Source organism: Mustela putorius, unplaced genomic scaffold (genome assembly GCF_011764305.1).
Source record: "Mustela putorius furo isolate JIRA1106 unplaced genomic scaffold, ASM1176430v1.1 tig00000135_pilon_pilon_pilon, whole genome shotgun sequence".
Taxonomy (NCBI): Eukaryota; Metazoa; Chordata; class Mammalia; order Carnivora; family Mustelidae; genus Mustela; species Mustela putorius.
The window spans coordinates 6,834,134-6,856,882 of NW_025421292.1; the positions used below are offsets into that span (position 1 = coordinate 6,834,134).

The window sequence follows — 22,749 nt, forward strand, 5'->3', positions numbered from 1 at the left end:
AGACTTAGTATCATGCACCGTTGGGACTCTCTTTCTTGCAGGCTGCCTCCTGAAGGAGGTAAAAAGTCCAGAAGCACCATTCTTTCAATTAAACCAGTATTCCTGGTTATCCATTACTATTAGAAAGGCCACAGGAAAGGAAATATTATGTGATCTCGTGACTTTTGAGACCTTAACAATGGAGCTCCCTTTGAGAACACATTACTGGACAATCTTACATCCAAGTTCAAGCCAGACAAGGTTCAACTCACTGCCAACCCAACTTGTCCTGAACATCTGGACTCTATCTCCCATTCTCAGAGAAAAGACAAGTACATCACTGACTCCACTCAAACTTGCATCAGATACTCTTTTCCCTAACTAATTGGTAACCAATATCATCCTCATATTTTTAAGTTCTTCCAAAGAGAAAATTCTTTAGTGCTATCTCAGCTACAGGTTTCATTATACTCTGAGCCTTGGAACATGACCACCTTCATCATCAAAAATCCTGGAACATTTCCTAGGTTTCCATTCTCAGAGATATTCAATTCCAGCATCAATCACAATTAAAGGAAAGGGAAAAGGATTGAACAAGGACACAAGAGCTGACAGCAGTTAGCAGCTAAACCTCTGGGGTTCTACCTAGAGTTCTAGGTATAAGATAGCACCAGTAGCTTGTTGAAGCTTTCAGCATACTCTTCTACTTCCTAGACTCTTTTCCTTCTATTTGTATTACTGTGTTTGGAAAAGTCTTCACCTGCCCTTTGATCCTCTCTTAGAATTTCATCTCCCTTATGGATTGGGTAAACATGGCTGTATCTTCCAACTACAAACATTGTCATAAAACTATTACTTATACTTGGTCATTCATCTAGAATCTCATTTTGACTGTTAAGTCTGTAACAGTCTTCATCAACTCAGATGACCTCTGCAAACTGATTCATAGACTCTAGTTCATAGACTACAACAGCTGCCCGTGACAAATTTATCACTTGTGGAGAATTTCCAGTTACTCACTAGTTGTAGAATCAAGACAATTGATCTTGGAAGTTACTCTGAGTTTCTTTCCTCTTCTCAAAATGATTCAGGCTTGGTCTCCCTTAACATCCTTCCCCAATCTGTTTCACTACTAGATCATTCATTTCCTAAGAGAATGTCCTCTTATTCATCTAGTATTTCTAGTACCTTGAAGTGGCAAATAAGAGGTACTCAATAAATATTTATTATTTATTTGAGAGAGAGAGAGAGTGTGAGAGAGGGAGCAACGGAGAAAGAGTATGAGAGGGGGAAAGGGAGAGAGAAGCAGACTCCCCTGCTGAGCAGGGAGCTGATGTGGGGCTTGATCCCAGGACTCTGACAGCCATACAGGAGCCCCTCAATAAATACTTCTTAACTGAAGATAACTGGGATGAAAAAATTAGGGTTGCTTTCTATAGATGCAATTATAGCCAGGAAAGACACTGAAACCTACTGAGAAGGTTATGGGACTACTGTCATAAAAATTGAGAAAAACTATTTTCCAGTAAGTACTTCAGTATTTTGGCGGCTCACACCTTGATTTCAATCAGGTGAGACCCAGGGTACAGAACCCAGATAAGCTGTGCCTACCACCTGACCCATACAAACTGTGAGATGATAAGTTTATGTTGTTTGGAGTCAGTACATTTGTGGTAATTTGTTACACTGCAAGATATTACTAATACAACTGATTACTAATACAACAGCTTTGGCTTCTAGTGCTGTAAATATTCTTAAAATACAAGAGTTAATTTTATTTTTCTCATTTTAAAGATTTATTGTATATGAAGCAGACTCTGAATGACATCAATTCCGGGGACCAAAAAATTGTTAGTAGAAGAGCTGCTGTGAGAATTAATAGCTTCTCAGCCCAAAGTTCTCGGCTCACTGAACATACCATCTGTAGCTCTGTTGCTTTCTCTGATAGAGAAACAAATTGTTTAGGGGGCTACGATTGTCTATGTTATGTTTGTGAGAGTGGTGTCTATATTATCATTCCTAAGAAAGAGTAAGTTTAAACATGAAATTTTGTAAAGCAACAAAGACTCAGAGTTTCCGTTATGAAATCAAAGAAGTTCAGAAGCAGCAGAGACTCAGCAGAGTAAAACCAAAGTGAGCAGCGGCAAAGCCACTGATAGAACAGGATGTGGTAACGTTTACATTTCTTCTCTTGTGTCTTATTTATTGGTCCCACATAGCACACCACAAATGGTGGCTTCAGTCCTTCAGTAGCACCTAGTGTCAGGCTTTTTCAGCAGACTTACTCTGTGGTATTATCCACAATTACACACTCTTGCAGGTCTTATATTAATCCCTAATTTCTTTTTAAAATGTTTTAAATATTTTATTTTTTAGAGATTTCCCATAAAGGTTTTGCTCATACGATAACCTCCCCCACTATTAACATCACCCTCCAGGGTGCCTGGGTGGCTCAGTGGGTTAAGCCGCTGCCTTCAGCTCAGGTCATAGTCTCAGCGTCCTGGGATCGAGTCCCGCATCAGGCTCTCTGCTCAGCAGGGAGCCTGCTTCCCTATCTCTCTCTCTCTCTCTCTCGGGCTGCCTCTCCATCTACTTGTGATTTCTCTCTGTCAAATTAATAAATAAAAAAAAAAAGCTTTAAAAAAAAAAAAAAAAAACATCACCCTCCAGAGTGGTACATTTGTTCCAATCGATGAACCCACACTGACACGTCATTATCCCCAGAAGCCCACAGTTACATTAAAGTTCACTCAGTGCTGTACATGCAACACTGACAGTAACATACAGAAGTTTCCCTGCCCTAAAAATCCTCTGCCCTATTTGTCCTTCATTCCCTGCAACCCCTAGCAACCACTGATCTTTTTAGTGTCTCATAGTTTGGCCTTTTCCAAAATGTCATAAAATGGGAATCATACAGTATGTAGCCTTTTCATATTGGTTTCTCTCATCTAGTAATATGCACTTAACTTTCCTCCATGTCTTTTTATGCCTTGATAGCTCATTTCTTTTTAACAGTGAATAATATTCTGGTGCCAGCAAGTACTACAGTTTACCTGAAGGATACCTCAGCTACCTACTGATAGACATCCCGGTTGCCCTAGTTCCTTTTAAAAATATTTATTTTTTCTGTGCGACCATGCAAGTTCTTATAATTTAACCATGGAAAGTAACATAATAAATCCAAGAGCAAAAAGAAAAAAAATGAAGAAAAATAAGATATTCCAAGAAATACGTGAATTGAAATGCTTACCAATTTATTTGCATCGTGTTTTGGATATATTGAAAAAAATCTTAAATGGCTACAGTTGAGAACCTAAAATTAAATGTAACATCTTGGTATATTAATAGTCATTTGAAGAATAAAACTGTATTACACACAAAAATATTTGAATTCTACAACAGAATGAAGACTCTGAGAATTGAAAGCAGCCCCAGAACTCCTCTTCCAGGTGAATGAGGCTTCAGGTGCCAGAGGCTGTTTGGATCTGAAGCACGTGAAGGGTCAGTGTCTTCAGTCCTCTTGCACTGACAGATTATTTTTGCTCTCTAAGTATGTTTCAAACTTTTTCACCCAGATTTTAAATAATACATGTTATGTTCTCCATCTCCTTCCCCCCTCCCAGGACCCCCATCTCTCTCATAGCTCTACTATAAGACCCACAGGGTAAGAGACACCCTCCTACACCTACCTACACTTTCCCTCAGACTCCCTCAGAAAGCTGCTTCTAACTCTGATTAGTCTAGTGGTTTACAAAAAGAAAAAAAAGTCATATTTTCAGGAAGCCCTCTGAATCCAAAGGCAGACACTATCTTAATCATCTTTGTGAGCCCCATAAAGCCCATGCCCTTTGGAGATAATATGTTAACTCCTTACCAAGGTTCCTCAAGTCTAAAGAAGAAAAACAGAACATGTGACCCAATTCCTTTTTGAAAACATTTTAGAGCTGAAAAACTAAAAGACCAAAGCACTGATTCCAGTTCAGAGTTTGCTGACCACTGGGTTGTTTTAAATGATCCTAAAGTATACAAAATAATCAAACTGCTCTCACTTTTTTCATTTTCCTATTTTCCCCTTGGGATTTTTTTCCTTCTCCTTCTCACTGCAGTTTGAGGAGAATGTGAAAAAAAAAAATGTTCTTGTTGGGGTAGGGACTGGAAGTCCCTTTCCTGAAATTCATTTTCCCCTTCTTCCTTAGTAGCAGGCTCTCATATTCTTGAGAGCAGCCCTCGTATAGATAGATGAGGAGGGGGAAGTGAAAAAAATGAGGCTTTAAAAGAGGGTTGGCTTAGCTTGGTGGTGTATTTTTTGCCCTGCACCTCCTTTCTCTTCTTCACGCCTGAAATGTGCATTTTGGTGAGAGCTTCTTCAGCCATCTTGAACCGTGAGGCAAACTTGAAAACAGAAACCACACACTAAAGATAGTAGGTGAAAAAGAAATAAGGAGACTGGATCACTGATTATGAAATGACCACACTGGGGCTAGAGTGCCAACACCTGAACTCATGTATAGGAGAGAAAAACGAACATCTATCTAAGTTTAAAGTTACTATTATATGGGATAGCTATTACATACAGCCAAGTCTAATTGATAAAAATTCTTAGATTCACTTCTAAATGGCAGCTGTTCTACCTTCTGTGGCCCTTCTAGGTACATCGTGCTTTTGCCATGCTGTGTGTGCCAGACAAATCTGGTGGCTTTCATTGGACAGGATGACAGAAACTCGTTAGCACCACATTTGCTACACTTTCCCACCTATCCCCTCATTTGCACTTAAAATTTTCATATGCCTTTTTACTACATTATCTATTTCTTCTAGTCCTGCAGGAATCTGGATGTAGAGCTAGGATTAAAAGAGCTAACAAGTCCTTCCTTCTCAGCATCATATATGCCGAGTCATACATAGCATCAGAAAGAAAAGCACTTAATCAGAAATCTATGAAGACAGAGAAGATTTAAAAAATGCTTCTAACGGACAAAAAAAAAAAAGACAATCGGAACAAATAGAACCACATACCATGTTCTTGGATAGGAACCTCACTGTATAGACATTCATTTTCTCAAAGCTAATTTGTAATTGTAGTGACACCCCAAAAGAAATCAATATTTATTTTCCAGAATGAAATACAATTATTCTAAGGTTTATATAGAAAAATAAATAAACAAGAACATCCAGGAAAATTCAGGAAACAAGAATGAGGAATGAGTAATTCCACCACATAAAACACCATAAAGCCTCAGTAATGAAACCAATATGGAACTATTACATGAACAGAGATGTGAGTTTAAGGAAAAAAAAAAAAAGTTCTGAGCTTCAGAAATGGACTCTTAAAATATCCAGAATTTGGTATATGATAAAAGTGGCATTTCATATTCATGGAGAAAAGATGGAGGATACAGTGAGTAGTATTGAGAAAACCAGGTAGCCATAAGGATAAAAAGTTGAATCTCTATCTTACACATACACCAAAAAATTTTTCAAAGGATCAGACTAAATGTAATAAAAAATAGTAAAAGTACTAGAAGAAAGGATATGAGAACTCTTTTTATAATCTTAAAGTAGAGAAAGGCTTATCTGTTATACAAAATCTAGAAGCCATAAAAGAAAAAGTGATAAATTAGGCCATATGTTAAAGAAAAATAAAATTCTAAATAGTTTTTAAAAAACTATAAAGAAAATCAATACATATGAAAAATACTTACAATTCAAGTAACCTGAAGAGGACTAGTTTCCTAGGTATACAGGTAGCTCCTACAAAATACTCATTTACCCAATTCTATTTAAGGTAGTAAGACAAAATCTAGCAACCCAATGAAACTTGGTCACAGTCTAAGAACAGTTAATATAAATTCTAAAAAATACAAATAGCTCCTAAATACATGAAGTAAGTCCTCATTCATAATAAAAGAAATGCAACCTCATTTTTCACTTAGGATATTGGCTAAATTCCAAGAGTTTGCTAACATACTATTGACAATGCCATAGAAAAAGAGGCCCTCTCCATATTGTTGGTGGGAGTAAAACTGTTAGAATTCCATCAAAGACAATTTGGTAGTTTCTTTTAAAATTATATACTCATAAACCCTTTGACTCAACATTTCCACTTTTGGTTTTTTCCCTACAAATATACTAACCAATGCGCATAAAGACAGGCATACAAGATTATTTATTGCAACACTATCTTTTATAGCCAAACATCTGGACTCCTTTGTCTTTTGATGGGAAGACTAATTAAAAACTATAGTATATCCATTAAATAAAATGATACACAGTTCTAAAATATCATGAGAGTTCTTTCTTTACTGATGTGGGAAACATCTGTAAGATACATTAAGTGAAAAAAGAAACATTGCATAATACTTACAGTATATTACAATTCTGTGTAAAAAAAGAAAAAGAAAAAATGGGAATATACTCAGAGGTAAATGGTTCACTCTATACCTTTGTATACTTTTTGATGTTTGGGTCATTAAAATATATTACCTAGTCAAAAGTTAAATAGTATTTCATAAAGTAAAGGAAAGAATATGGATACTGTCATTGAGATCTTTACAAATCTAGAAACCTGTGTAATTCTGTCCTAGAAGATTAAAGAAGAAAAAAAAGTAAAAAACGAATTAAAAAGGAAAGTTTTTTCTTTCCTTGTCTTAAAAATCTTGATGCTTCTGAATATATTCACCAACAGAAGAGTTGATACAACCTCATTCCCTATTTAGGTAATTCTCAGGGAGTAGTATCAATACCTAATTAAAGGATATTCCCTTTCTCTAGGACAGGGAGATCTGATAACATTCATCTAGTGAGATTTCAAAATAACTATGGACCAGTGACTGCAATGAGGCTCTCATTGTCACCTTTTTTTTGAATGGAGTGTTCACTTTGGCTATCCTGTCCCTATTTCACAATTATGTGTTGGGAGATTGTTTGTCATGGGGGAGGATTAAACAACTTGTCTCTGAAATTCACAAGGTTTCAGGTCAGGAGAACCTGAATCTAGAATTGACATAAATTAGAAAATCCTGGACTTTGATTCCACAAATTAACAAGAATTCTAGGATATCTGGGAAGTAGAGATTATTAGAATTAAGGTATTTTGTGTGTGGAAGTCATGTGAGTAATTGTAAAGTGTGGCAGACTGCATTCTTTTTCCCAGTTCCCCACTTTTTTCCACAGCTATCCCATATTCCAAGTCACTATGCAGAACCTCCCAGAAGAATGAAAGAATATTTTTTTCTCTCACTGATGTTAGACTTACTCAAGTGATTTGCTTTGACCAGTACAATGTTTGCAGAACTACAGAAGCAGAGGGTTAAAAGATTCTTATCTGGTTGGGCTTTGGCACATTTACTCTGCCTTTTACCATGAGAAAATAATGCCTTAGATAGCTTCTGGTCTGAGAAAGATGAAAGAAAGGTAGTGTCAACTTAGATCAAATATTCAACTTAAAGCCATACCTTGCTGGGGGCAGTCTAGATCATCAAAATTTCAACTGGCCCTAACCCATGTGTGAGAAAGAAATAAATGCTTTCTGAATGCTCCTGGGGATTAGGTAATCTATTATCCAGTATTATTGTGGTAACAGCTAAGAGCTAATTAGTACCAATTCAGGAATCTGAAGAATTATTGAGGGAGTAACAGTTGCTAGAAATTGATTCCAGCTTATTTCAGGGGCAATTGTTGGGAAGTTATTGCTACTCAGTACATGTCTACGAAAGTCCAAAAAGAGCCAGAAAAACTGTGAAACCAACTGACTGCTTCACAGAAAATGACAGGAATATTCTCTGAGAGGGAGGGGGCCCTAAGTACATAAATGCTATCATTAACTTTACATGTGAAAATATTTTATTTAATATTAAGAACAATGTTTTAAAACTATGAAATGAAAATCTTGAACAAAAACTGGAAATTATTACCTCAGAGATGGGCTTGACATTTCCTGCACTTATTATTTCCCTATAAATCCTGGTCAAGATGAAAAGTAGAAATCTCCAATTCATGAGCTAAAAGTGACTCTACGTGAGATGTTACTGCTCAGAACAACTGATGGCTCCTCGCTCCTCTGCCCCCATGGCAGGTCATGATGAGACCCCACTGTACTACATACAGAGCATGATCCATCACAGTTAAACACTGATGTTTACATCAGCCCCATTTCAAGAAAGCTTTTCCATGTGTAAAGACTGAATTGTTAGAGTAGCTAACCAGCTGATGAGTATTTTGAAAAGAAACTACTTTTCCTGCAGGCCATGAGTAAGTGTGATCTAAATAACTTACCCTTAATCAACATGCCACAGAACGTAAGGCCTTCATTCTGTCTTTACTATTTAAAAAAAAGATTTTATTTATTTATTTAAGAGAGACAGAGAGAGCAAGCATGAGCAGTGGGGAGGGTCAGAGGGAGAGGAAGAGGCAGACTCTCCACGAAGCAGGGAGCTCAGTCCCAGGACCCTGAGGATCATGACCTCTCTTTTTATATCCTATCTCTATCTTAGCTAGGGCTGCTATAACAAATTATCATAGACTGGGTAGCTTATATGAGACATTTATTTCTCATAGTTTTGGAGGCTGGAAGTCCAAGATCAAGGTGTTGGGTCATCCAGAGGGCCTGGTTCACAGATGGCCATCTTCTCATTTTTATCCTGATATGGTGGAGAGCAGAGAGCCAGAGGGAACTCTCATGTCTCTTCTCATAAGTGCACTTGATTCCATTCAAGAGTGCTCTACCCATATAACCTGATTACCTCGCCAAAGGCCCCACTTCCTAATATCACCACATTGGGGGTTAGGATTTAAGCATACATATTTCAGGAGAACATAGTCTGTAACATTCTCTTAATTTTATTCCTCCCTGGTTTTTTTTTCCCCTTTAATCATAAAACAGAATTAAATTCAGAGAGAAAGAGAGAGTGTGTGTGTATAAAATAACATTTCATAATCTATTCTCTATTGTTTCTTTTTTTTAGGCATGAGGTTAATGCCACAAGCTTTTACTATATTTAGAAAAGAGGGACACCTGGGTGGCTCAGTTGGTTAAGCAGCTGCCTTTGGCTCAGGTCATGATCCCAGCGTCCTGGGATCGAGTCCCACATCTGGCTCCTTGCCCTCCGCAGGGAGCCTGCTTCTCCCTCTGACTCTGCCTTCCACTCTGTCTGCCTATGCTCGCTCTCGCTCACTCTCTCTCTGACAAATAAATAAATAAAATCTTTAAAAAAAAAAAAAAGAAAGGAAAGAAAAGAAAAACGTAACTGAAAATAAGAGTAAATCATTCAAAATGAATGAGTTTTAAAACACATTATAATTCTTCAATGGCAGCATTTGGACCCACTGCCCAAGCCAGTTTTAACCCAACCAAGATGCTGGAAGGCAGAGCACACCATTGTGCCCATTAGGTCTGTGAGGTCTATGGAGCCCAGGGCTCCTCGACTCTGCTTGCTGGGCTCTCTTGTGTAACAGCCATAAGCATAAAGAACTTGTCCAACAATCCGGGCCAAGGCTAGGCCAGAAACTATACCTGGGTGGTAAACACCTCCAACATCTAGGAAAAATAAGAAGGGTGGTTATACTTTCAATGTGTTCTCGTGGACGTGCTGAACGTGGTTGAAAAGGTGTCTGTTTTCGGGTCCATGCTGTACATGGTAGGATACTTCACTTGGTACTTCTTTTGGGCCTTGGAAACACTGATGGCTAGATGAGCTACCATTATGAAGCTGGCAGTACAGGTCAGAAACACAAAACCACGTTCCTTAGAGAGGACAGTCATGCTGGCTCAGGATCACTGCTGCTCAGCTGCTGCCCACCACACTGCTTTCTAATCACCCTGTCACCTCCCCTTATTTGCAACCCCTTCATTGGCCAGTCACCTTTTGACAAGAATTTTAAAAGATGCCCTGTTTATTTTTAACAATGAAATTTATGAAAACAAGTAATTTGTTGTGAGAAAGTGACAATATGGAAAACCAGATTTATCTGGAGTTTGTAAATTACCTTTTCTCTGATAAATTTAAGGGATCATGTTATTAAATTAAAAAATTATTTGTCAAATTTCTTATTTTTTTTAGATTATATGAGATGAAACCTTTTATCTACAATAAGTCTATGCATTCTGCATACAAATTACTTTGGAACTAGGGCATTTTTGGAAACTGTACTAAGAGATGACAATGGTGTATTCATTTTTGTTACATAATAAAATATCTGATAAATTATATCTGATTTTATTAATTATTTTCACTGTGAAATTCAAATATACTATGGGCTTCCTGCTAAGAATAAAGATAAATAGGTTATACTATCTTTGATAATTAAGAATGATTCTTATAGAAATTTATTTTTCCTCCCACACTTATTAAAGAAAAGTCAAGCCCACCATATATACTACTTTTAAATTAATCAGTGAAATCTGCCCCCCTGACCCCGCAAACCAGCAATCAGTATGATCAATTCAGTTTTGGGAAACATAGAAAAAAATGATTGCTACCTGAACTTCATTAAATATATTGAATTTATATATTTTTGGAATATATACTTATATATTGAGTTGACTATAACTCAGTGTTATTTTGTCACCAACTAGATTACAATATAATTTGATATTATATTTAAAAGACCCTTTGAGAAGATATCATGGTTCCTCTGTTGGATGATTTTTTAAAATATTTATTTATTTATTTGAGAGAGGGAACATGTGGGGGGAGGGGTAGGAACAGAGGGAGAAGGAGGAAGAGAATCCCAAGCAGACTGAGTTGAGCATGGAGCTGGATGTGGGGCTCCATCCCGTGACCCCAAGATCAAGATCTAAGCAGAAACCAAAACTGTGCCACTCAGGTACCCCTCTGTTAGATGACTTTTTTTTAAAACAAATTATGTCTAGGGGAAAAGTAGGGAAATTTTTTTAATTAAAAACTCATCCTTATTTTAGTATTTAAGAAACCAATTTTAACATATTCTTTAAGATAAGTTGCTAATTTCATAATGGATGAATTAACACATTAGGATTATATTGAGTTGTTTAAATTTGTTAAATATAATCATGTTATAATGTAAAACAAAACTCGTATTTCTGCTCTGAAATCTATGGTAAATTAAACACTATATTTTCTATTTGGCTTCCAATGCCTCTTTTTAATGAGGGAGAGCCACAGTGAGAGGGCACAGATGGACATTTTGCACAAGTATGAGCTGTTGCTTATTCATGAGTAAAATTACTCTCACCAAGTCTGTAAAGTAGTATGGTTTTCGTTCAGCACTGCCTCTCACTTCTCAGTGATGGCACTCAAGCAGTGTGGCCAAGGGGAACACGGGGCCATAAATCTCTCAACAGGGCGAACATTTTGTTTTGTCAGATGAAGTCTCCATTTCTCATTTTAAATTAACTTGTGTGTGTGTGTGTGTGTGTGTTTAAGACTAGAGTCAGAATGTCTCCTTAGGACAAAATGAACAATTTTCCAAGGCACTGGGTCACTAAGAAAGGTTTCCAGGGAGAGACTGTAACCACTCTGATGTGTAGTCTAGGAAGTGAAGGAAGAATACACAAGGACTAGACTATCCCACAGGTCATGAGGGAAATTCCCAGTTGCCTTGTAAATCTGATCTCCTAAATTACAAAATTAAGCTTTTGAATAAAAGTGGCCAAAGGACTAAGGAGAGGAGGTAATCTTTCCTTACTTTAAAAATAATAAATGACAAAGTATGAGGTCTAAGCCATCATCTATTTAGTACATTTAAATATACTTATTTTATCTGTATATGAATTAGTTTCATTTTCCCCTCTTGCTTTTCTTGTTTTAAAGATTTTATTTATTTATTTTACTGATAGAGAGAGAGAGCATAAGCAGGCAGAGCAGCAGAGGGAGAGGGAGAAGCAGGCTCCCCACTGAGCAGAGAGCCCGATGTGGGAATCAATCCCAGGACTGTGGGATCCTGACCTGAGCTGAAGGTAGACGCTTTACCCACTGAGCCACCCAGGTGCCCCTCCCATCTTGTTTTTAATGACAAAAACATTTACTACCAATTTTCCCAGCATTCTTGGATTCATATTTTTTTAGGGATATACAGGTATTTTATATGGCTTAAATAAAAAAATGTAATTCCAAGTCTCTCTAAAATAATTAGATGGCAACCAGGAAGACAATATCTATATAAAATATATAAACATGTATAGATAAAAGACTTGCAAATAAGCCAGAGGTTCTAAATAAGAAATCATGTCAAAATAAACCCAATTACTTAAAAATCATTTTATAACATTAGCAGACAAAGGAAGTGCAGAAAATGTAATAGACCTTAATTTTAGCATAGTCACTTATGAACTCTCATTTGAAAAATGAATTCAAATTAGCTGGGATAGGCGAGCTCTCGTCTGCACTAAAATAGCATGAAGGGTTGTAAAGGGAAGGTAATGATGAATGGCAATGTATTGAATCACAGATTTTTTTTTTTTTTTTGCAAAAATGGTTCCAAAATCTAATGTATTCAAAGTATTTAAAATACCAAACTATTCATCCAATCACCTGAGATGAAAGAGAAGAAGGAAGGAAGAAAGGGAGAGAAGGAAAGAAGGAGGCAGAGAGGGAAGCAGCCAAGTTTTATGTGTGTCCTGCATATTTTTGTAGTTTGAGAATTAATCCAACAGTAAGCCCTAAAGGCCTGTGGGACTCATAGTCTGTAACACATCTGATAGCAAAGCATAATATTTTAGACACATACCAAATTCTCTTCCCCTCGTTTCTCATATTTTTGTCATATATAAAGTAACAGGAATATCAAGATTAATTACAGAATAAAACAAGTAAAAAGAAAAATTAAACCCTGATTGCCATTAACAATGGTTAACATGTACTCAACCCTCATCATGTTCTGGGTGCTAAGATTTAAATTGGTCATTCTACTTAATCCTGAAATCAGTTCTAAGAGGGAAAGACTATTATTATTCACATGCTACAGATGAAGAAAACTCAATTTCTTTCCTATTAAGACAGCCAGTAAATTGTGAAGCTAAAATTGAAACAATGTCTTCCAAAATCGTGTTCCTTTCATTATATCACTTCACTAGTATTATTATTGTTATTTGTTGTTAAAATTATTATCATGCTTCCGTTCATGGAGTTGACAGGGAAATAAAAACACAAATGTAAGCAATACACTTGAAGAGTTCTGCAAGAGAATAATCAGGGGCCCCTGGGTGGCTCAGTGGCTAAGCATCTGCCTTCAGCTCAGGTCATGATCTCGGGGTCCTGGGTTCGAGCCCCACATCAGGTTCCCTCCTCAGCAGGAAGTCTGCCTCTCTTTCTCTCCTTCTGCTCCTTCCCTCTGCTCATTCTCTCTCTCTCTCTCTCTAATAAATAAATAAATAATATCTCTCTTTTTAAAAAAGATAATAATCAGAGATATGCTGAATGACAATTCATATAATCACCAACATATATCCAGTCCTTACTTTGAATGAGCCACCATGCCAATTCACTTTCATGTGAAGCATCTCTAGACTTCATGAGCTGAGGAGGCTGACAGAAACGAAGACACTGAGACTAGGGGGAGTTAAGAAACTTCCCTAAGGCTGTTGTGGTAGAATCAGGATCTAAATTTAGGAGTTCTGATTTTAGAGATTTTGTGCTTACCCATTCCTGGATGGGGATTTTCATCACTGGATATACAATACATTGCACAGGTCCTGGTTGCCTTAGAACATCAGAGAAGGGGAAATGACTTCCTCCTGACAGACAGGAGGAGAACAACAATCAAAAGAGCATTGTCTGGTAGGTAGAAACTGAGCACAGCTCAGAGATAAGAAAGCATAAGACCAGGTTCAGGGAGCGTGCAAGAACCAGTGAGAGAGGAGCTCAGGACCAGAAAAAAGATAGGTGGCTGGAGAAAAACCAAGGTACTAGTTTTCTATTGCTGCTGCAACAAATTACCATTAAGTATGTTGGATTAAAACAGCACAAATCTATTATCTTATGGTTCTAGAGATCGGAATTCCAAAATCACTCTCACTGAGCTAAAGTCAAGGTGTCAGCAGGACTGGTTCCTTCTGGAGACTGGGAGGTGGGATTTTTTCCTTTCCCCTCTCAGCTACTAGAAGTTACATGCCTTCCTTGGCTCATGACCCCTTCCTGCCATCATTCCAGTCTCCTGCTTCTATCTCACATACTATTTGATCCTCCTGCTCTTCTTATACAGACCATCAGGCTTACATGGGCTCACCTCAATAGCCAGGATAATGTCCATCACACAATCCTTAATTTAAGCACATCTACAAAATTCCTTTGCCACAGACTAGGGAACCCTATATCCAGATTCTGGATATTAGTACATGTACATCTTTTGGAAGACATTTTCCAGCCTGTCACAAGACTAAATAGGCAAGTTCACACAACCTGACAGTGAATGACCCTCCTTGCCAAACTGGAGATTAGCAAGTACTAAAGATTATTTAAACAAGGACATAGAAAAATGAAAACAATATTTTAAGCTGAGTAATCTGGCATTTAGAATAATTCATCTAGGGACACCTGGGTGGCTCAGTTGGTTGGGTTTGCACTCTCGGTTTCAGCTTAGGTTATGGTCTTGGGGTAGTGGGATCAAGCCCCAAATGGGTTCTGTGCCTAGGGTGGAGTTTGCTTGGGAATCTCTTCCTCTCCCTATTCGCGTGTGTGCACGCACACACACGCACACACATGCGCGCGCACACACTCTCTCTCAAATAAATAATCTAAAAAAACCCTGATCCATCCACAGTAGTGGTTCTCAACAATTAGAATGTATGAAAATCATACCCTGAGTTTGTCCTAAAATAGAGATTCCTGGGCTGTTTCATCATTAGAGATTCGCATTCATCAGTCTATTGTAGAGTTTGGGAATCTTCCCTTTTTAATGCCCACCCCCTCGAGTGGTTCTTATGCAAGTGATCTAAGATCAGGCTTTGAGAAATGTTGGTCTGTGACACTTAAATGCCTTTGTAAATATACTCACTTCTTTGCAACTCCCAGCAGAGACTCAGACCTGCATTAAAAAACAAACTATGAAAATTAAATGCACACTTTAAACCTGTTTACAAACTTATTCATTTGTAGGACTTATCAAAAACCTATAATAATAGCCATATAACAAAAAGTCATTATTTTAAGCATAAAAGGAAAAAAGGTACTTTTTTTAGATAAAGGAGAAGAAGACATCTGATAATTGTTGTACATTTCTCTTACTGGACACCTACTAGGGGCCCAGCACTGTTCTCAGCACCATATAGTAATCAATTCACTTAACTCTCACTCCATGGTTATTAGTATAATCTCCATTTTGCAGATGAGAAAACTAATACTGAGAGGAATTAAGTAGCTTGTCCAATATCACAGCCAACAAAATGACACAAAATGTATTTGGTCATTGTCTACCTGGTTTCTAAATTTATACACGTCCTACTTTGCTGCTTTATTCTCTGCAAGACACTAACCCATAAGATAGTAACTACCATACTCCTAAGGTAAATATAAAATCTACAGTCATTTAGTAGATACACCCGATTCTAGGAAGAAGAAATAGGAGTAGAGAGAGGGAGAAGCAACCAGAGGTTGGGGTTTTATCCTGGCTCTAGGCCCACTATCTCTGGGACCTTGAACATAGCCCTTAATTTTCACAGTCTACTACAGTTTCCTGATCTGAAAACAAGATTACCAGACACAATAATCTCTAATATTCTCACTGTTTTACACTTTCAGGAGTTTTATGATTATAGCAATTAGTGAATCACATCAAACATCACATATCACTCCACACTGATTTGATCATGCTTTCCTTGAAAAAGGATTTCTGTGTATAGCAGAAAACTCTTTGGCTGAAAAATGGCTAAATAAGAAAGAAATTGAAGAAAATTACATGCTCATACCTTGCCTATACTCTGTAGGAACAAAGGGAAAAGAAAATATCCTTTAATACTTACTCCAAGGATACAGCAACACGAATAACATGACATAGCTATGTCAAGGAGGAAGGAAAAAAATTTCTCAGAAGAGGCAACAATTAATTTGATAGATTCAGAAACTTAGGTGAATGCACAGGAATCCTTCCCTAGGCGTCTTGTCATTTCTCATTTTAGATAAAATGCAAAAAAGTGTCCATTCCATGACAGATTAAAAGCAGCAAATTTAGCAGAAGGTTAAGTGAGCTGTGCACTCACTTGGATAGCAGTAAAAGGCAACAGAGAAGATAGTAAAACTATAAAAAGTAGACACAATGACTCAAAAGCACAGGTTCTAAAGCTTCTTCATATGGGACAAAGGATACTCCAGAGGCTGAATGGCAGAATGATTGTGAGCACTGCCGTGGGTGCTAGACAATAGATCTTTGGATCATATCTCTACCATTGACTCAACACTGACTGAGTCACCACTGGATTTTGTTCTATACCAGGCATAGGAAGGATGGGAATTATGAGGACTATGAGATTCTTGTCACATCCTTCAGTGGTCTGGGACAATGGTGATACATTCTGGCTGTATGCCCTAAAGCCAGGAGGGTCCAAGTTGAGGGGGTCTGTCCCTGAGGAAGTCTCTTGGGAGAGGCCTAGGGAACATCTGGCAGCACTAGAGGGTTCTGGAGATGATGCTGGCACAGTAACACTGTGCTGTCCAATCTCTAAGGAATTGTTCAAGGAAGCAAGGGAATAACCCAGACAAGAGAGGAATCCCTGAGAACTACCCAGAAAAGGCCCACAGGGCCATCACTGGCAAGAAAAGACACCATCTTCAGAGAAGGACCTCTAAGCAGGATGCCACAAAGTTGTAACATTTAAAGTGTGTCTGTCTTTGAAGTCGCACAGACTTGGTTTTGAATCCTGACTTGGCTTGGGCATTCGGTACCCAGATTTTTCACCAGCAAAATATCTGCCTCGTCTCATTGGGGTGAGAATTGAGTGAAATGGTGCTGGTATAAAACTGGTCTTTAGTCACATAAAATTTTTTATTCTTTTGTTTTTCATGACCTAAGAAGTTTGGGTCATACGTAGAGGAACTTACAAGAGGAGGGGTTTCCAAGCAGGGTTATATTTGGAAGCAGCAGACAGAATGGAATTGCCAGGGATGCCTGATATCTAGAGAAATCTCTGCCTCTGTCCTCCATTTCAATGTCCTTCATCTTTGGGGAAGCGAGACCACATTAGTCTTTCAAAATACTTCTCCAAGGGAAGAAAGAATAACACTTTTCCATCAGAAACCTAGCATAGTAGAGATCTAAAAATCTGAGTGGAGTTCAGATATCTGCTGGTACAGGGCAAAATTCCAATTTTTCCACCTAGATTGCATGTTTTAAGGGAGTGCAATTATGTTTTGCTCATCTTTGCATGCCTCCAGATCCAAACAAACAGTAGATGTTCAACAGTTTTTGAATGAATGAATGAATGAATGAATACCCTTCCCCCCCCAATCCCAGTAGTATCTCTTTTTTTCCAACTGACTGTATTTTACATCCATGTTTCAACTACTTCTTAGAAGCTATTTTTAGAAAACAAAGCTAGAATATTTTTACATTTCAATACAAAAAGAAAACTGATGAAATACTAGCAATTACAAATGCAGGCCTAAAATGGGACTTATACTGGGGAGTGGGAGAAACTGTCATTTTTTTGGGTCCTTCCTTGTCTGGGTACCCCTCAAATATGTGAAAGGATTTCAAATCAGACCACAAGAAGGAGCAGAAGGGAACAATCTCAAGACCTGGCTTAGCTCCCAAATCTTCAAGTGAAAAGCAAGATAAAGATAAGGCAGCTGCCGCTGAATGCCACCAACTGCTGATAGAAAAGTGGCAAGCAGAGTAGGCAGACCAGCAAAGGATGAGGCCCACGTTCTCAACATAAGTATTCAAAGTCTCTTAGAGATCAGTTCATAGGAGCTCTTTTATAAGATCATGGCTATCAAAAGGAATTTAGAAAAAAAGCAAATGCTGGCTGCCAGGGCAACCTCAGTTTCTCGGGGATGCTCCTCAAGGGAAATCTTTAGCAATATAAAGGAAGGAAGCGGGCTCTTCATGCATCCTAATCAAAGCCAATTAGTAAAAACATACAGGTACTCTAAGCATGACGCTTCATGTATGTTTTGGGGTGGCTGTAGGGACTGGAAGAGGTATACATGTAAAACACAGTATTTGCCCTCTCAAGATTTATGGGTAGTGGTCGGAAGTGTGATATTTTTAAGACAGTATTTGCCCTCTCAAGATTTATGGGTAGTGGTCGGAAGTGTGATATTTTTAAGAAAGAGAGCCATGCAAGGACATGCTAGGAGCAACTCCAAGGCAGGATTCTACCTACTGTTGGTACTACTGTACTGTAAAAGCTCAGTGAATATGTACCAAACAAAAGGTCTTCTAATTTTTTTCAAATACCTTCTTAGTACAAGGCGTATTTTTTATGTTTTTAGAGAAACTCATTCATGAGTGCATGAATACAAGTATTCATCCAGTTTTTATTTCTGTGTTTTAAATGCACATAAAACATCTAGAGGTAGCCTCATGGAGATGGATTCTAAGTTAAAGACTCAGGTGATGCTGTGTCCATCACTCATTCAGTATGTGGCCCAATGCTAAGATAAAAAGCCCAAAACCTATAGTCTTTATCAAAGATTATACCAAAAATAAGTGTTCCTATACTAACATTTCACATGTGTTATTTTATAAAAGCATATGTCATCCAAGAATGATTTCCCAATGAAGATATTATTTGGTAACTCCTGGGAAGTTCAAGGTGGTCAACCATTCATCTTAAGCAAACTATTACAACACTGTTGAAACAACATAGGTGTTTAGTCATCCAGATTGTCTATATTTGCCCAAACTGAGTAAGTAGCACTCTTTTTTGTGATACAGTTTATGAAGCTCACCAAATTATACCAACAAGACCTCAGTACACTGGGATCATTACCCACATTTTATCAATAATCAAAAACAATGCTTAAAAATACATTATAGTATCTTCAAGAATCATCATTCGCCCCCATTAAAGTGCAAACTCCATGGGACCTCTATTTTGTTTATAACTATTTTCCCAGTCCCTAGATCACTCTTTGGCTTATAGTAGGTATTTGATAAACAGTGTTGATAAAATTGCAGAAATGAATTTAAATTGCTGCTTTGAGACGGCCCAGGGGAAACAGTGGCTAAAGTAGAACAAGAGTTTTACATGTTCTATGAATAAGCATCCCTGCAATCCCTTCTCCAAAGATTTTTTGTTAAGATACGCTTTTCTCTTGTCTCACCAAAGTTGAACACGTCTTTCAAATAACATTTTTAGAAGGCGTAAAAATGACAAGGTATGTATCTGATATCTGACATCCCCTCAGCAGACAGTAACTGAACTCCTATTATATACTGGATATTATGACAGCCATAAACCAGCAAACCAAAGAGATGTGGTCTTATTTGTGTCATAAAAATGTGAAAATCAATTTAATCTTTGGCTATAGATACAGAATTTACAGAATGTGGTGTCCAGAACTGATTTGTAAAGAGTAAAGCTTCTACTGGGATTAACAATTAAAGACCAGAGAGAGGCCTCTAAAGTAGGGTTTTACCGCTGCTGAAAAGCCAAATGAATATTCAACTAAGCAAAACAAAAACAAAAACAAACCAAAAAACACACACACACACAAAACTTAACATAAAGGGAAACATTTTAAATGTCTCCTTGATACTAAGAATAGTTTTTTATACTATTCCAGTAGTACATTCTTAAGTAAACAAATGAATAGAAACATGGCTGCACAAACATACCATAACTTATAAACCCAAATAATCTATTTCCTTTAAAAAAGTTACTCTGCGAGGGGGAGGAGTCAAGATGGCGGAGAAGTAGCAGGCCGAGACTACTTCAGCTAGCCGGAGATCAGCTAGATAGCTTATCTAAAGATTGCAAACACCTGAAAATCCATCGGCAGATCGAAGAGAAGAAGAACAGCAATTCTGGAAACAGAAAACAACCACTTTCTGAAAGGTAGGACCGGCGGAGAAGTGAATCCAAAGCGACCGGAAGATAGACCCCGGGGGGAGGGGCCGGCTCCTGGCAAGCGGCGGAGCAACCGCGCACAAAATCAGGACTTTTTTAAAAGTCTGTTCCGCTGAGGGACATCGCTCCAGAGGCTACCCGGGGCAAAGCCCACACGGGGTCAGCGTGGCCTCAGGTCCCGCAGGGTCACAGAAGGATCAGGGGTGTCTGAGTGACGCAGAGCTTGCGGGTATTGGAACGGGAAAGCCAGCTGCAGAGACAGAGCCGACAGTAAGCTCGCAGCTCGGGGTGACCTTGAACCGGTCGCAGGCTCGGTGAGCTCAGAGCGCGGCCGGAGGTCAGGCAGAGGGGAGTAACTGGGCGCGGTTCTCTGAGCGCGCACTGAGGAGTGCGGCCCTGGGCTCTCGGCTCCTCCCGGCCGGAGACCAGGAGGCCGCCATTTGTATTCTCGTCCTCCGGAACTCTACAGAAAGCGCTTAGGGAAAAAAAGCTCCTGAAAGCAAACCCAAGCGGATTACTCACCCCGGCCCCGGGTAAGGGCGGTGCAATTCCGCCTGGGGCAAAGAAACTTGAGAATCACTACAACAGGCCCCTCCCCCAGAAGATCAACAAGAAATCCAGCGGAGACCAAGTTCACCTACCAAACAGTGCGGTTTCAATACCAAGGAGAGCAGCAGAATTCTAGAGGAGGAAAAAGCAAAGCACGGAACTCATGGCTTTTGCCCTGTGATTTTTTTTAGTCTTGCGGTTAATTTAATTTTTTTCTTTTTCATTTTTTGTTTTTTCTTCTCACCTTCGGGTAAAATTTTTTTTTTAACTGTTACCTTTTTCTTTTTTAACGACTTTTTCCTAGTTTATCTAATACATATATTTTTTCTTTTTTATATTTTTCTTAGGTGTTTTCTTTTTTTTAAAATTCTTTTCTTTTTTTTTTTCTTTCTTTTTTCTTTTTTTTTTTTTCTTCCTTTTTGAACCTCTTTTTATCCCCTTTCTCCCCCCTCACGATTTGGGATCTCTTCTAATTTGGTTAAAGCATATTTTCCTGGGGTTGTTGCCACCATTTTAGTATTTTACTTGCCCCCTCATATACTCTTCTCTGGACAAAATGACAAGACGGAAAAATTCAACACAAAAAAAAGAACAAGAGGCAGTACCGAAGGCTAGGGACCTAATCAATACAGACATTGGTAATATGTCAGATCTAGAGTTCAGAATGACAATTCTCAAGGTTCTAGCCGGGCTCGAAAAAGGCATGGAAGATATTAGAGAAGCCCTCTCGAGAGATATAAAAGCCCTTTCTGGAGAAATAAAAGAACTCAAATCTAACCAAGTTGAAATCAAAAAAGCTATTAATGAGGTGCAATCAAAAATGGAGGCTCTCACTGCTAGGATAAATGAGGCAGAAGAAAGAATTAGTGATATAGAAGACCAAATGACAGAGAATAAAGAAGCTGAGCAAAAGAGGGACAAACAGCTACTGGACCACGAGGGGAGAATTCGAGAGATAAGTGACACCATAAGACGAAACAACATTAGAATAATTGGGATTCCAGAAGAAGAAGAAAGAGAGAGGGGAGCAGAAGGTATACTGGAGAGAATTATTGGGGAGAATTTCCCCAATATGGCAAAGGGAACGAGCATCAAAATTCAGGAGGTTCAGAGAACACCCCTCAAAACCAATAAGAATAGGCCCACACCCCGTCACCTAATAGTAAAATTTACAAGTCTCAGTGACAAAGAGAAAATCCTGAAAGCAGCCCAGGAAAAGAAGTCTGTAACATACAATGGTAAAAATATTAGATTGGCAGCTGACTTATCCACAGAGACCTGGCAGGCCAGAAAGAGCTGGCATGATATTTTTCAGAGCACTAAATGAGAAAAAACATGCAGCCCAGAATACTATATCCAGCTAGGCTATCATTGAAAATAGAAGGAGAGATTAAAAGCTTTCAGGACAAACAACAACTGAAAGAATTTGCAAACACCAAACCAGCTCTACAGGAAATCTTGAAAGGGATCCTCTAAGCAAAGAGAGAGCCTACAAGTGGTAGATCAGAAAGGAACAGAGACCATATACAGTAACAGTCACCTTACAGGCAAAACAATGGCACTAAATTCATATCTCTCAATAGTTACCCTGAATGTTAATGGGCTAAATGCCCCTGTCAAAAGACACAGGGTATCAGAATGGATAAAAAAACAAAACCCATCTATATATTGCCTCCAAGAAACTCATTTTAAATCCGAAGACACCTCCAGATTTAAAGTGAGGGGGTGGAAAAGAATTTACCATGCTAATGGACATCAGAAGAAAGCAGGAGTGGCAATCCTTATATCAGATCAATTAGATTTTAAGCCAAAGACTATAATAAGAGATGAGGAAGGACACTATATCATACTCAAAGGGTCTGTCCAACAAGAAGATTTAACAATTTTAAATATCTATGCCCCCAACGTGGGAGCAGCCAACTATATAAACCAATTAATAACAAAATCAAAGAAACACATCACATCAACAATAATACAATAATAGTAGGGGACTTTAACACTCCCCTCACTGAAATGGACAGATCATCCAAGCAAAAGATCAGCAAGGAAATAAAGGCCTTAAACGACACACTGGACCAGATGGACATCACAGATATATTCAGAACATTTCATCCCAAAGCAACAGAATACACATTCTTCTCTAGTGCACATGGAACATTCTCCAGAATAGATCACATCCTGGGTCCTAAACTAGGACTCAACCGGTATCAAAAGATTGGGATCATTCCCTGCATATT

General features: G+C 38.3%; 1 protein-coding gene and 1 pseudogene across 3 annotated transcripts in view; both read right to left on the reverse strand.

The window, feature by feature from the left end:
• Positions 1–22,749, reverse strand: part of KCNQ5 (potassium voltage-gated channel subfamily Q member 5) — a 553,330-nt gene that overhangs the window by 426,014 nt on the left and 104,567 nt on the right. The window lies entirely within an intron of this gene.
• LOC101690421 lies at positions 9,231–10,121 on the reverse strand (annotated as a pseudogene).